Source organism: Macaca fascicularis, chromosome 15, assembly GCF_037993035.2.
Source record: "Macaca fascicularis isolate 582-1 chromosome 15, T2T-MFA8v1.1".
NCBI lineage: Eukaryota > Metazoa > Chordata > Mammalia > Primates > Cercopithecidae > Macaca > Macaca fascicularis.
Genome location: NC_088389.1, coordinates 58,300,848 through 58,315,740, shown reverse-complemented (window position 1 = coordinate 58,315,740; position 14,893 = coordinate 58,300,848). Strand labels below are relative to the sequence as shown.

The window sequence follows — 14,893 nt, the reverse complement described above, 5'->3', positions numbered from 1 at the left end:
GCAGGGAGGATCGCTTGAGCCGGGAGGTCAAGGATGCAATGGGCCATGGTCTAGACACTGCACTCCAGCCTGAACAATAGATGGAGACCTTGTCTCAAAGAAAAACGAACAAACAAACAAAAACTTTCTTGGTCAATCCACTGTAAGACAAAATAACTTTAATGTAACATTTTAGAAGCAAGAGTAGTAATGTTTGTCTCCCACAGCAGCTACAGTGGATACAGCCACCTAGAACCCAACCTTGAGAAAGACTTAAAGCTGAGTCTCAATCTAGTGAGAAATGGTGCCATGACTGATTAGTGAGTCTACCATGACTCAGGTTCAGGCACAACAACATATAGCACATATTTGCCAACCCTGTTTCAGAGAAAATCTCTTAAGTAATTTCCCTCCACTGATAATGGAGTTCTCTGCTGCAATGCCTCTTTATTCTTATTTTAATGGAGACCCAATATAATCCCTCCCATCTCTTCACTCTCCCTATCTAATTTGCATACATATACATATAACATATATCAAGCATGAACTCCAAAAAAATTTTTATATATAACCAGAGACTTCCACAGGAATTCTGGAACCAGGCCTCTTTAGTAACCATAGAAAGGCTTGGCAGAATGGTTTCATTTACAAAGTGTCTCACTTAAAGCAGGCAGGGGGGCCTTGAGAGCCCAGGCTGGATGCAGGCCTAGGCAGGATTGAGGGACAGAAGGGAAAAGAGAAAGGCAATCTATTCCCAACTAAAGGTAGCCTGGCCCACAGTTGCAAAAAGGAACCAAAATCTGATTCTGAACAAAAGTGACTAACTAGAGAATGCTTAAATACATTATGGCAAATTGCAAACTGTAGGTAGAGTTTATGTGTATAAAATGCACTTAGAAGGATAGGGAAGGACAACAGCGGTTATTCCTGGGTGAATTAATTTACAGCTATTTTCTTTTTTCCTTCTATTCTTTATCTACATTTTTCTGAATGTCCTGTACTGCACATGCACTGCCTTTTTTATGAGAGGAAAAGAAAAATAATACAGGAAACATGGTTTTATCTTATCGCTGAGTGTTTGTTCCAATTAACCTCTTATTGCCTTTTAGTTAAGATTACTCTTGTCCAACTATTCTCCTATTACTAGGTAGCTAGGTGGCTTTAACTTTTTGAAACCACAAGCAATAAAATGCTGCCATAGCTGAAAGCTAACTTGAACTGTAAAAGAAAAATACTGGAAAAGTCCCTAGAAAATGGACCAAAAGTATCTAATCATTTTAGACTGAAATTACCACTTCTCAAAAACTATTAACAGGATATTCATTTTGACCAACTAATTGTTTTGACCAAATCATTGTTTCAATTAATAGCTGATTACAACAAATCAGTTAACCAGCTTGCTTTCAACTAAATTGTACTTGACCAAATTGCTTTTGGCCAAAATAACTTTTAAGTAAAATTGGTACTGGACAAAGAGGGTACTACCAGCATCACGGGGTAAGTCGGAAGGCAGAGATAAGAAACAGGATCAAAAGGTAAGGCTCAATAATAAAGAACAGGCAAGATGGCCTGAACAAGTTTAGAAAGGAAAGATAGCCTAGGGCAATGGTTCAAAGTGGAAGGAAGTCTTTTATCAGGAAGCTGTAAAACTAGCCCACATAGCTTAGAGAATGATAGTAAGGAAAGGTATCAAGTAAATTCAGTTTCATCTGCCTGCTTGGACACTCTCACCTAGTAGAACAAAGCTAGGGTTTTCCCTAGGTTCCACAGATGAAACAACATCTGCTTGGGGCTCAAACTGAGGAAGAATGTTTCCAAAATCATTTATCCACAGCCTCATTTTCCAAGTAAAGGAGGTTCTGCAGTTGGTCATTGCATCATGGAGAATCCAACACCACCTTGTTGGCATTTTATGGTTCCCATTTCAAATTACAGAAGGTACTATTCCATGCTGTCAGACAAAGCAGAGGTAACAGATGAGAGTAATTTGCATGGAGGGAAGCAACCCAAATTGGACTGCCTCTAGAGTAAAGGACCCAGGTAGTACACCTTTAGCTTCCGGAATAACTGATCACCATGACTAGAGAGAGCCCGAAGACATCTCCAGTTTGAACAGTCTTCTAAGGAACCTGATCACAGTTAGAATTTCTTTTTAACCAGTCATTGCTCAATGAAAAATCCTGGAGAGCCTTCTGAGTACCCCGTATTGATTCCAACATTAACTGGCTGCCAGGCTGCATGTGGTGTTTCTGATGAAAGCGGGGAGGCAGCAGGGAGAAAGACATCTCTGCCACTGAAGAAGGTGTTCTACAGGAAGGAAAGCAGAGAATTGTATTCATATTCAGTCACAGCAGAGTAGGTGTGAAAAAAAAAGGAGATGAATCAGTCTTGTTTTGAGTAAGAAGCAAAACAGCGTAGAGGTAGACTATTCACAAATGGTGTTGAGACAACTGCATAGCCATTTGGAAAAAAATAAAGTTGGACCTACCTCTCGTACCATACACCAGGAAAAATGGATCAAAAATTTAAATGTAAAACAGAAACCATGAAAGTAGTAAAAGCCAACATGAGGGAATTCTTTCATAACCTTGGAGTAGTACAGGTTTTTCTAACTATGACTAAATCCAGAAGTCACAAAAGACTGACAAATTCAAGTACATTTAAAAAAAAATCTACATAGCAAAAACATCATAAGCAAAGTTGAAAGACAAATGACAAACTACAGGGAAATATGCTGCAACTCATATAACAAAGGGCAAATCTCCATATTATAAACAGCAACTACACAGTGATTTTTAAACCACCCCCGCCTCCCAAAATAGGCAAAGGATATAAGAGACACTTCACCAAAAGGAAATATAAATGGCTGTTAAGCATATGAAAAGATGTTCAAACTTACTCATGAGAGAAAGAAATTAAAGTTACACTAAGATAACATTTTCACCGACCAGACTGGAAAAAACCTAAGGTTAAATAATACACTGTTGGCAAGAATATGGGTAATCAGGCACTTGCCTATATTTCTAGTGGAGTGTTAACTGTACAATCTCTATGGAGAGCAATTTGGTAGTACCTATCAAACTACTATGATATATACCCTTTGGCACAGTAATTCAATTTCTAGGAATTTACCCTACAAATATATTTGCATAAGTATAAAATAATCTATATAACAAAAGTATTTATTATAGCATTATTTGTAATTTGTATCCCTCAATTTCTAGGAATTTATCCTACAAATATATTTGCACAAGTACAAAGTAATCTATATAACAAAAGTATTTATTGTAGCATTACTTGAAACAGCAAAAGATTGAAAACTTCCCAAATGTCCATCAATATGGGGCTGGCTAAATAATGATATATTCACACAATGACATGAAGAGATCTCCAAGGTACATTATACATGAAATATATCTCAGATATATCCCAGATATTTTTCCACTGTATGGAAAGAACTCCAAGATACACTGTTAAGTGAAAAAGGCAGAACAATACGTGTAAGCTTCCATGTGTATAAAAAAGGAAAGGGAAACAGAATTTATATTTGTACTGTCTTGGAAATGCATTAAAACACTCTGGAAGGATCTTGGCACTCTGGCAGGCTGAGGCAGGCAGATTGCTTGAAGTCAGGAGTTTCAGACCACCCTGGCCAACATGGTAAGACCCCGTCTCCACTAAAAAGACAAAAATTAGCCGAGTCTGGTGGCGTGCGCCTGTAGTCCCAGCTCCCAGCTACTCAGGAGGCTGAGGTAGGAGAATCTCTTGAACTCAGGAGGCAGAGGTTGCAGTGAGCCAAGATTGCACCACTGCACTCCAGCCTGGGCAACAGAGAAGGACTCTGTCTCAAAAACAACAACAACTCTGGAAGGAGGGTCATTTAGTAGGGGACAGGAGTGGAAAGTAAATTTCTCATTTCTAAATGTTTTGTCATTTGAATCATGTAAATGTATTATCTTTTCAAAAATGAAATCTTAAAATGTTTAAATATGTTAAGTAGATATGAGTTCCTAGTTAATACCCTACATGTGAGTCCCTCAGTCTATGGGTGATATAGTAGACAAGTAACTATGCACTTCGAGGCCTTGAATAGTAATGTCTAGAACTGGAAAGCAAAGTGAAGATTATAGTTGGAAATCAATTAGACTTCAGGAACTCACTGATGAATAGGTTATATATGCCACCCAGGCACAGACAGTGAAGAAAAGAGAAAAGAACACAATCTTGTGAAAGTACTGCAGCAGAAGTGGCATATCAAAATAAAGAGAGAAGCCAGAGATTAATTCCTGGGGGTGTCTGGGGTCAAAAGGTGAGGTATAACAATTCCTTAGGACACCTGAACTGGTTCTCAGTTCAAACACAGATGTCCCACAGTGCTATAACTCAGGGGTACCTCCCTCAATCTGGGCAACCAGAAGTGTCTGTAGACTCGGTGCAATGGTGGAAGAGGGTAGTGTAGAAGCAGGAGCAGCAGCACAGTGATGTATGCTCCTCTCTTATGCCTTCTCTGCTTCTCCCTTATGCCTAACCCCTGAGTGAAACTATCCCAGAAAAGTTCTAAGGCCATGAGGATCATTAAGATAAAGAAAATAGAATATTTTGAATAAAGCTTCCTGAAAATTGCTTTCATTCATTCATCAAATGTTTAAGAAGCACCACTCTTCCTCTTAACATCTACTCTTAGCATGCCAAGAACTGTTAAGTACTCGATAAGTTCATCCCAAAGAAGATTCATCCCAAAGAACACACAAGTCCAAGATAATTGAAACAAAAAGACGTTTTTAAAGACATTGAGACAACAGAAGCTGTTCTCAAAAAACTTTTTTAACTATAGAAAAGTCAATTTGACAACTATGAAAGACTACGGTGATTGGGTTTCAAATTTTGTCCAGTTTATGCTGTTGTTTTAAAAAAATGAAACCAGTAATTTAACATGCAAATTTCTAGAAATTAGAAAAAGTTAGGTAGTTTATTTCAATTTTACTAAACATAAGTAGCAGAAATCTTTAAAATATGGCTTTCTATTCTCCTCACCACAATTGATAAAACAGGAAAACATAACTGGAAAAGGGAACTAATTCAGAACAGATGTCAGGGAGGAATTTTTCCAGTAGTGAACTATAAACATGCAGAATAAATACTGGAAAATGTATTATGGTAAAAAAAAAATCAGAATTGGTTACTAATTACATGATCTAAGGAGGAAACCAGATACCTAAATATGTAGAATAGGCATTTAAAGAATAGATAAACCATGTTTTTACTATCTAAACCTAACTAAAATGATACCTCAACCTGCAATCTGCTAAAATTCAGATACTTCCCAATGCCTACAAAGTCAGCTCTTACTTATCTATAAAGGTCTATCCATCCACAAACTTAACAAGTTTGCAAATACAGCCTACTGTATTCATCCTGGTTGTTTTGCCAATGTTTTTTTCAACTTAACACCTACTTGGTACTTTCCTTGTGACCTGCCTTCTCACTAATTCACTATTTATTTACACTCTGAAGGGAGATGTAGACTTGAAACTCCATCATCATCAAGCCTTTTCTAGGAAGAAGCAGAAAAAGGACAGTTCTGCCTCCACTGCTACACTTAAGAAATGGTTTGTGCTTTGCATGCAGTGAGGATCAGAAAGGAACTGAAGAGGAGCAAACAACAGAATCCATTCCAATGAAAGTTTGCTAATTTGTATGAAGTCAATTTGTGACTCATCCATATTCAAATGAAGGCACAAAAACAAATTCCAAAGCTAAATATAAAATGACTTTTGGACTATCCAGGTTTCTGTTCGTTTCTACTTCATGGACAGAAGGCTGTGATGCTGGCAGCATTAACTCTCAGGCCACCAAGATCCCACTCAGTGGCTATAGTTCATTACCATGCAGGCCAAAGCAGTTTAATATAACATTACTACTAAAAGCACACGTGTTGTATACAAGACAGTTCATAAGTCTCCTGGCTATAGCAATCACTTTAGGAGACCAGGGCACAGCTGACTCATGATTCACAATATTTAATGTGTCTAAAAAAGCATTCAACTTTAGAACTTGAAGTTTCCTTAAAGATCATAAAGTGAACCCAACACTGTCATTTTACAAATAATATTTAGGCCCCCCGAAAAGATGAACTTACCCAAGGCTAGGCACCTTCATTGCAGCAAAACCAGACCCAGTCCTCTGAGAAGCAGTCTAGTGCTTTTTGTGGCATACACCATCTCACTGTTGGAGAATATGCTGAAGGAACTGAACTTGTATGTGAGGAAATCTTTTTGTTTTTTTCAGAGTTGAAATGATGGGAAAGGGTTATACAGTTATATTTGGAAAGACGTATTTACTTCATCCATCAACTCTAGTTAAAAGGCAGATCTTATTTCATAGGCAAAAATAATATCCTGAATTGGTTTATCACACGAGTAATAACTTTTCTCCCCCAAATTATTGAGGTCTTCCAGAGTTTACCAATGATTGAGGAAAATATGACTAAGAAATAAACTATCTTTTTAACCAGACTGCAAGCCTGTCCTGACTCTTATTATTTCTAATGGATGAAAATACATTATTTAATGAGATTTTAAAGTATTATTGGCACTTATACTATTAAGTAATCTTTCCATCTCAGGTTTCTACTTTTTCCTAAAATTTTCTACAATTAGAAAGTCTTTCCTGATCTACTATATTACTTTCTCCTTGTTAAATTTTAATATTCAGTCATTTATATTAATATTCAGTCTTATTGAGCTTCTATCTTAAAATTCTAAAAAATCGTAATCCAAAATTGTTTTGCTCATTTTACTTCTGCATATAGTAGCATGCAAACCTATTTCAATATATTTTGGAAAAGATAAGAGATTCAAGAATTTTCATATTTAATTGGTTATACAAAAATGTCATGGTTCTCAATTTTCCAAACCTTAAAAATTTTTTTCCAAAAGAAACTGATATTAACATTTCCTAGCCTATAGCTTCTAGTCCATAAGGGAGAGAAAGCAGCATAAAAGAAAGCACAAATAGAGGGGAAAGAGGTTAGAATAAGAGTCAAACCAAAAGTCTATCAGGGAAACAAAAAAATCATAGCAAATCTTCCTATGCAGATACAATAGATACAAACCAAACTGCCATTTTCTTGTTATTACCACGGAGCTGCCTGGGCTTGTGGCAGGCACCTTGGTAAGGTATGTTCTATCGGGAGCATCAAGTTGAAGTAAAGAAAGCAACTAATGAATAAACATACATGCCCACTCATGCCAAAAATACCCTAATCCAGCCAGGCATGGTGGCACATGCCTGTAATCCCAGCACTTTGGGAGGCAGAGGTGGGCAGATCACTTGAGGTCAGGAGCTGGAGACCAGCCTGGCCAAGATGGCGAAAACCCTGTCTCTAAAAATGCAAAAATTAGCCAGGTGCAGTGGCGGGTGCCTGAAATCCCAGCTACTCCAGAGGCTGAGGTAGGAGAATCACTTAACCCAGGGAGGCGGAGGTCGCAGTGAGCAAAGATCATCCCACTGTACTTCAGCCTGTGTGACAGAGCAAGACTCCATCTCAAAACAAACAAAACAAAAACACCCTAATCCATATAATTTGTTACTTACAATACGGCTATTCTCTCTATTCATATCCAAATTAAATGAGGCAATATTTTATGGACATTTACTACCTATATTGAACATTCTTAGGTGCAACAGGGATTTCAAAGATGTGTGGGGCATGTTTTTGAAGCTTACAGTTTGACAAGGGAATAGACCGTGGACACAAGAGCACAAAAAGAAGACAGAAAAATAAGAACTCTGTGAAAGACTCTGTGAAAGACTTTGTAAAGTACAATCTGAGTTCACTTCTTGAGCTAGTTTTAGAGGAAGGGTAAATTTCAATTAGTGGAGAAGAGGAGGAAGGAGGGGATGCCATAAAAAGGAAAACTATGAACAAATGTGGGAGGTTGAAAGGACATTTGAAGAACAGTGAGAACACCAGTTTGACTAGGACAGGGAAATTCTGTGGAAATAAAAGAGGCTCTAGGTTTGATTTTGGAGAAAATATCCAGCTGCTTAAGACTTTTGAGGCCAAAAGTTATATAACAAAATCTAAATTTTAGGAAGACGAATCTGGCAATGATGGAATTGATAAGGAATGACAAGCATGTAGGTGAGATAGAAACTTACTATAATGATTGCAGGTTACTGAGCCAGGTACATCTTAAGTGTATAAATCAATGTCAGCTGAAGTTATTAAATTTTATATATGTACCTTAAATATAGTATAGAACTTCTACATTGATTCCAGAAAACTTGAACTTACAATTTTTTAGTTTTCTTTCCTGTTTTCACCCTAGGTAATAACTTCTGGCTCAGAATTTTTATTTCACCATTCCTCACCCAATCTTTGCATTAATAAGAAATCATCATCTTTATATATTAGCAAAAGCAACAAGATTATACATCATTACTTCATCAGAACAGCGTTTAAAGCAATTTAAAACAATTGCTTTATACCACACATGTTTCCCCAAAATTTCATATTTTATTTTCTAAGAGACATAGTTCTTTCTTGCAGGCAGATTAGGCCTACAAATCCAAAACAAAATGAAAGGTAACTATCCAGTGAATCTGTAATGGTTAATTTAGAGAGTTCTTTAACAGGCTGGCTGCTATAAGCATCATGAAAGCAGAAACTTAACTTTGTGTATGTAAACTGGTGACATATAAATGTCTCTCTTCTGTTATAGAAAAAGGACTGAGCCAAAAAAGTTTTCAACGTTTAACAGATTAAGGTAGTCTTATTTGATTTCCCCAAAGAAGAGATAAAAAAGTTAATAAAATCTTAAAAAGGAAATTGAGATTACTGAAATAGTCACATTACATATGCCTTACATAATATTATGCCTGGTTTCTAATAAATCCGACTTTTGAAAAGATATAGAGCAGTAGACACTAATTCTAAAAAAAAAAAAAAAAAAAAAAAAAAAAAAAAAAAAGACTCGAGAAAAACTAATTCTGTTTGGGTCATCTAAGGAACAGCATACGTTTAGGGACATAGGATTAAGCAGAGGACGGTGTCTCCGTCTGTGAGAGAGCTGTGTCTCTGCTTCCATGAATTTCTATTTGAGTTTTAAAAGGCTGCCACTCAGTGACCTCTCCAGCAGTCAGTCCCGCATCCTACCCAGAGAAGCACTGAGCCAGGAACAGTGGATTGGCTCAGGGAGGTCAGACAACAGCCCTCAGTCTCACAGAGCAGTCCAAGAACAGATATTGGCCACTTGATAGGAAGAAAAGGCTGTAAAGGAGTAAGGATGTAAAGGAAGGTGGAGGGAAGAAGGGAGGAGGATCCACATAAGTAACCAAGACAGAGGTCCAGAAGACACACCCACTCAAAGAGAGAAAACTTTACTTGGAGGTTCTCAGCCAGAGAGACGAGATTTTTTTTTTTTTTTTTTAATTTAAGTAAACAAGGATACTGGCTTGAAACGGTCACTGGAGCCCAACTCCTATGAACAATTTAGTAGCTTTATAACAACCCTGAGTGGACAAGGACCTTTCATCTATATTAACATTTAGAAAATGTAGTTTATTCAATAAATTCATTGAAAGATGTCATGTTTCCTAAAAACTGTACCTAATTTTAGGGTTCCTGCTTACAGTGATTCCAGTTCTGCATGAGAGTTTTAATTGAAAGGGGATTAGGGGGGTGAGGGAGGTGCAGAACACAAATGAAATTTTTACAGCATGGAAATAAAAGTATTTTTAAATCTTCTTGGGGGTGAAGAGTTAGGCAAGAAGTAATACGTGGAAACTGTCAAGTGCTTCTCTACACATCCACCCACCAGATACCATCGCAGCCGGCTGGGGGAGTCTCCCTCTTCTTGCCTGACAGCTTCACTTTCTTTGAGATCTGGAGCTGGTGATCACACTGGCCCGTCATGGTATTTTCAGTTAACAAAGCAGTTACTCAACAGGGGAAAAAGCCACAAAGGAGCAGAGCAGCTGCTGCACCCGTGATGCAAGTGCAGGATGAGCCCCGGGCCGCCACCGCCGCCTCGGCTCCTCCGTGACGTCCGGGAAGGGTATCCCCGGCACTCAGGAAGTGGTGGCCGCGGGCAGCTCCGCCCCCACTCGACTCGGGGCTGGCCGGGCTGCCGGGTGGCAAGACCGCCGGGCCTTCCGCAGGGCGGGCGGGGATCACCGTCTACCCACCTCCGCGCGCACACACATGCCCGCGCCTGGCCCTGCTCACTCCTCACAGCCTGCGCTGGACGCAGAGAGCCGTCGGCGTCCTCTCTCTCACGGCTCGCACCCACTCACCCCGACCCCTGGCGCCGAGCCCAGCCCCGCGTCGCCGGTCACCACACAGGGTCGAAACAAGTCCAACATGGCGACTCCGCCCCCGCCCCCTCCGCACTCCCGGCGGGGTCAGGGCGCCCCCTCACGCGGCGGGCTCGCGCCCGAGACCCTGCTAAAAATAGCCAGGCCCGACTATATTTGGTTCGGCCGGATCCCGGCGCGGCCGCGCGCACCCCGCCCCGCCCCGCCCCGCGCGCCCTGCCCCGCCCCGCGAGGCGTTGAATGGAGAAGGGGCGGGGGTGACCGAGGGGAACCTACTCCGCTATCTGCGGCGCGCGCCGGCGGCGGGTCCCGGCCAACCGCCGAATTTAGTAACATCGCCTGCGTCAATCACGCGCCTCGCGTGCGTCAGCGCAGCGCGGCTCCAGGTCCTGCTCCCCCCTCCAGCCTTTGAATGGATACAATGTAGCAGCGCCCTCCTTCCTTCCGAGGCTGGATTGGAACCCGCGGCAGTGCAGAAACTCGGTTGCTCTCGGCTGGGTCAACTTTCGGGGCATCCTCCCACGATCCACTCCGCACCACCCGGTATGAATTGGAAGTGGAGGCGGAGAAAGATATACATGCCATATTTACCTATATGTAGTTTGTCTTCAAGTTTCTTGTCCTAGCTCGAACCTTCGATTCTGAAACGTGCGCTGTCTACGAAGGAATCCTTTATCTCCCCTCGGCGCACCCCCCCCCCCCGCCACCGCCCCCGCCACACACACACAAATTGGGACAGGTCAAATATATAAAATGGTATTTGTGATTCAAGAGGACCACATGGGGACCACTCTATCTGCATTGTTTCACTGAAATATTTTCTCCTCTCCAAAAATTCATTTCTGAAAGAGGTTGCGTTCACTCAGCAGCAACCTTTGGGACTAGGGATCTTTAACTCTGATAAATTTTGTTTTCATCAAGAAATTTACACTTAAATATATCATTTCCAGGAAGAAATTGCTTTCCCTCATACAGTCACCCAGGCTATCGGCACACCATTTCATGACAAATGTGTCCCAGGAGACCAAAGCAAATCCCCTAGCGAGGGACTGACTAATAAATCCTGTTGATTGATTTCGAAATGTTTAATTTGGGAGATGTGGGCGGAGGGCAGCTACAACCATCAAAAAGTGAAAGTGCTAGTTGAGAGTTCCATTTCTGACCCGGTGCTGGGGAGGAGGAATGATTTGCAGTAGTCAGACCCGCTCAGCTGTTCAACACGTGTGTGTTTGTTTTATACACATTGAGTAGTTTCTGCTGCAGCGCGCGTGTGGATGATGGATGTGCACTTCGCTGGGTTATAACGTGTCCAGTTAAGAAACCCACGCCGTACGTGTAAAGAAATCAAACCTTATCCCCGGAACTATCTGTATCCCTGTGTGAAACACGCACCCAGTAAATGATGCGGGGAGGGAGGATTAGCCTGGGCGCAGAGGACCGGAGAGACGTAAACAGCTTTAGAGCCTTTGCATGAGGAAAGTGCAGCTGCACCTCAGGGCGTCTTCGGGCTGGTGCCAGACGCCTTCTGCACCGGCTGCCAGGTCACTGAAGCTGGTCAGAAGCTGGCTGGCGGAGCCTTCCCTTTCGGAAGAGCTGTCCTCTCCCTTACCCCCCTCGCCCTGGCTCCGTGCCTCGGGGCAGCCTCGGAGGCGCGCCAGCAGCACTCCTCCAACTCTACTCCACCCGAGCCTGACAGCTGGGCGGTCCCGCCTGACCCATGGGCAGGCCGCTGCACCCTCCCGCAGACGCACGCCCTGGCGAGCGGTTCCGCTGCAAAAGGGCTGGCACCGCGGGTCCGAGAAGCCCCCGGTCGGCCGTGCGGCGGAGTTTCCATTGTGCGGCCGTGCGACTGGCCGAGAAACGCGCGCGCGCGCACACGAACACACACACCCTCCCTCGCACACGCGGAACCGGCTGGGCCAGGGGAGGGAGGAGGAGGGTGACGTAGCGTCCCATGGCGTCACATTGACGTCTCGCATTCCAGGCACTCTATGGAGAGGCCGCTAGGGCTCCTGTGGCATAAATGACGTGCCGAGAGAGCGAGCGAACGCGCAGCCGGGAGAGCGGAGTCTCCTGCCTCCCGCCCCCCACCCCTCCAGCTCCTGCTCCTCCTCCGCTCCCCATACACAGACGCGCTCACACCCGCTCCCTCACTCGCACACACAGACACAAGCGCGCACACACGCTCCGCACACACACTTCGCTCTCCCGCGCGCTCACACCCCTCTTGACCTGAGCCCTTGCTGGTGCAGCGCGGCGCCGCAGCCGGACGCCCCTCCCGGGCTCACTTTGCAACGCTGACGGTGCCGGCAGTGGCCGTGGAGGTGGGAACAGCGGCGGCATCCTCCCCCCTGGTCACAGCCCGAGCCAGGACGCCCGCGGAACCTCTCGGCTGTGCTCTCCCATGAGTCGGGATCGCAGCATCCCCTACCAGCCGCTCACCGCCTCCGGGAGCCGCTGGGCTTGTACACCGCAGCCCTTCCGGGACAGCAGCTGTGACTCCCCACCAGTGCAGATTTCGGGACAGCTCTCTAGAAACTCGCTCTAAAGACGGAACCGCCACAGCACTCAAGTACGTATGAGATTCGCCCAGTTAATAAGGGGACTTGCTAAAAAAGTTGGCTTGCTGGGAAGCGTCGCTCCTGAAATTGACAACTTTGAGTGTGGGGTTTCCTCCCCGACCTTGCCGCCCGGCTCCGGCTTTGCTAGCCCAGCGGCCCATAGGTTCTGATCTGAAACTTTTCCCCTGTAGTGGGCCCGCGGGGATCTCTGGAGCTCGTGGGATTCCTCCCCCACTCGAAGAGGCGAAAAGCCTCTAACAAAGAGGAGGACCGGGATTTGTGCTATAGCGGCTCCAGCGATGTAATTCAGGGTATTTCGGCTCTAGTTGTCATGGTAATGATGCTCTCGGCGGCGGCGGCGGCAGCGGCAGGGAGTTGCAGCTCCGGTGATGAACGGCAGTAATTTTCCTGCCTTTTAAGTAGGATTGAAAATAGGAGCTCTGGTGGGTCCAAGAAAATGTTCCTAATGGTGGCACCGAGCTGGTTCTCTGGAAGGAAGCTTGGGAGGGAAAGGCCTAGGCAGCCGTGGTCAGAGTTTGCAGAGGCACTCGGAGGACCTCAGGAAAGAGGGCGTAATTGTAGGAATGTGGCTTATTGTATTGAAATGAGCCTGGGGTTCCACTAGGCACGTCTGCCTGGCGTCGCTGACATGCCGGTTTACACTTTTCCCTTAGGAGGTAAATCGGGTGTAATTGGCGACTCCCGCGCGCTGACACGTGTGGGGACGGTGTCCCTCTCCTCCGGACCTTGGTTCGGTGTGGGAAAGGCATGCTTTACTTTTTCACTGACAGAACTCGCGCTTTTGGAGAAGTTGCTCCGAGTGTTTTACTATTAGTAGAAAGGAAAGTTCTCGGTGGTGAGACGAAAGCGGTCATGCGAGCGCGGTCTGCGGAGACTCACTTCCAAAGGCACCTATCCAAACTGTTGGAAGCCTCGGGGCAGAGGCGAGGAAGAACGCATTTGTCCCTTGATTTCCAAAAACGTTCTTGGAGATTGTCTTTTATTTATTTATGCGTCCGGATTCTCCAGAGCGAAGAGCTGCGAGGAGTTAGTAATCAGAAATGTCGGGCTGTGATCCCAGGGCCTTGCAGTGCCGGGAGAGAAGTACAGGGAGCCGTCAGTCATTCCATCACGAGTCCAATGCCGGATCTCCTTTTCCCACGACGGGGAAATATTTTATAGAACCGAGCTGGGGAAAGAAAAAGCTGCCCAACGTGGCTAATGGGCACAATGAATGAAGTTACTTTATTCGAGTTATTTTCGCTGAACAAGATGCTCGCAGAGTTAGTATCAAAGGCTCTTTAGGCCACAGCAACCTCCACGCCCGCTCCGCCCCCACGCCCGGCACCCACCCACCCCGTTCCCTGGGACCGTGCGCTCACAGAAATTCTTCCCCGCGGTTTGTCTCGTCTCCCTCGGTCTTTCTGAGAATCTCAGTCTTTCCCTTTCTGTCAGTCTCTCCTTCGCTGCTCTTGCCCCCGCCCAACCTCCGCCCCCGCTCCCCAGGGTTGGAAACTCCGCAGAGGAGCCCCGGTCACAATGGTGCGTTTCACGGTTTCCTCCACACACTTCACCACGGGGAGGGGAACACGGGGGTGTTCCTTTCGTCTGCCCACGAGAAAGAAAGGGGCTTTGACAGAGGTAGTTATTTCTTACTAATTTACAACCCCAAGGCTCTGTGCTCCTGGCCCCGGCGGCCGCAAACCGGAGCGGCAGAACGTGTTTCCAGGCGCTGAGGCTTTGCCTAGGTAACCGGTCGTTTGTGGGGCGGAGAGAGCGGCGGGGCGCTGGGCTGGGCTGGAGGAAAGGTAGTGTGGGTCCCTCCCGCGAACGCTGGGCGCTCGAGGGGAACTCCTTCGTTGGGGAGAGGCGGTCCCCGCCCACCCGAGTTCAGAGGCCTCCCCTCAGAGAACGACTCCGCTTGAAAGGCCCTCGGGGAATGCGGGACGGGATTGCGGGCACCCACTGAAGGGGCGGGTGGGGGATTGCTGGAGACCCCCATTGAAGATGCGGGGAGACGGGAAGCACGCGCT

General features: G+C 44.8%; 1 protein-coding gene across 12 annotated transcripts in view; it reads left to right on the top strand.

The window, feature by feature from the left end:
• The first annotated feature begins 12,348 nt into the window (after window positions 1-12,348).
• NR4A3 (nuclear receptor subfamily 4 group A member 3) overlaps window positions 12,349-14,893 on the top strand; it is a 44,247-nt gene continuing 41,702 nt past the window's right edge. For 9 of the 12 annotated variants that reach the window (XM_045372555.2, XM_045372554.2, XM_045372556.3 and 6 more), the window contains exon 1: window positions 12,349-12,871. The gene's annotated coding sequence lies outside the window, so the exon portion shown is untranslated. Of the gene's footprint in view, window positions 14,144-14,893 lie in introns of all 12 variants that reach the window. The other 3 variants (XM_074016973.1, XM_074016970.1, XM_074016976.1) reach the window with 1 other exon arrangement.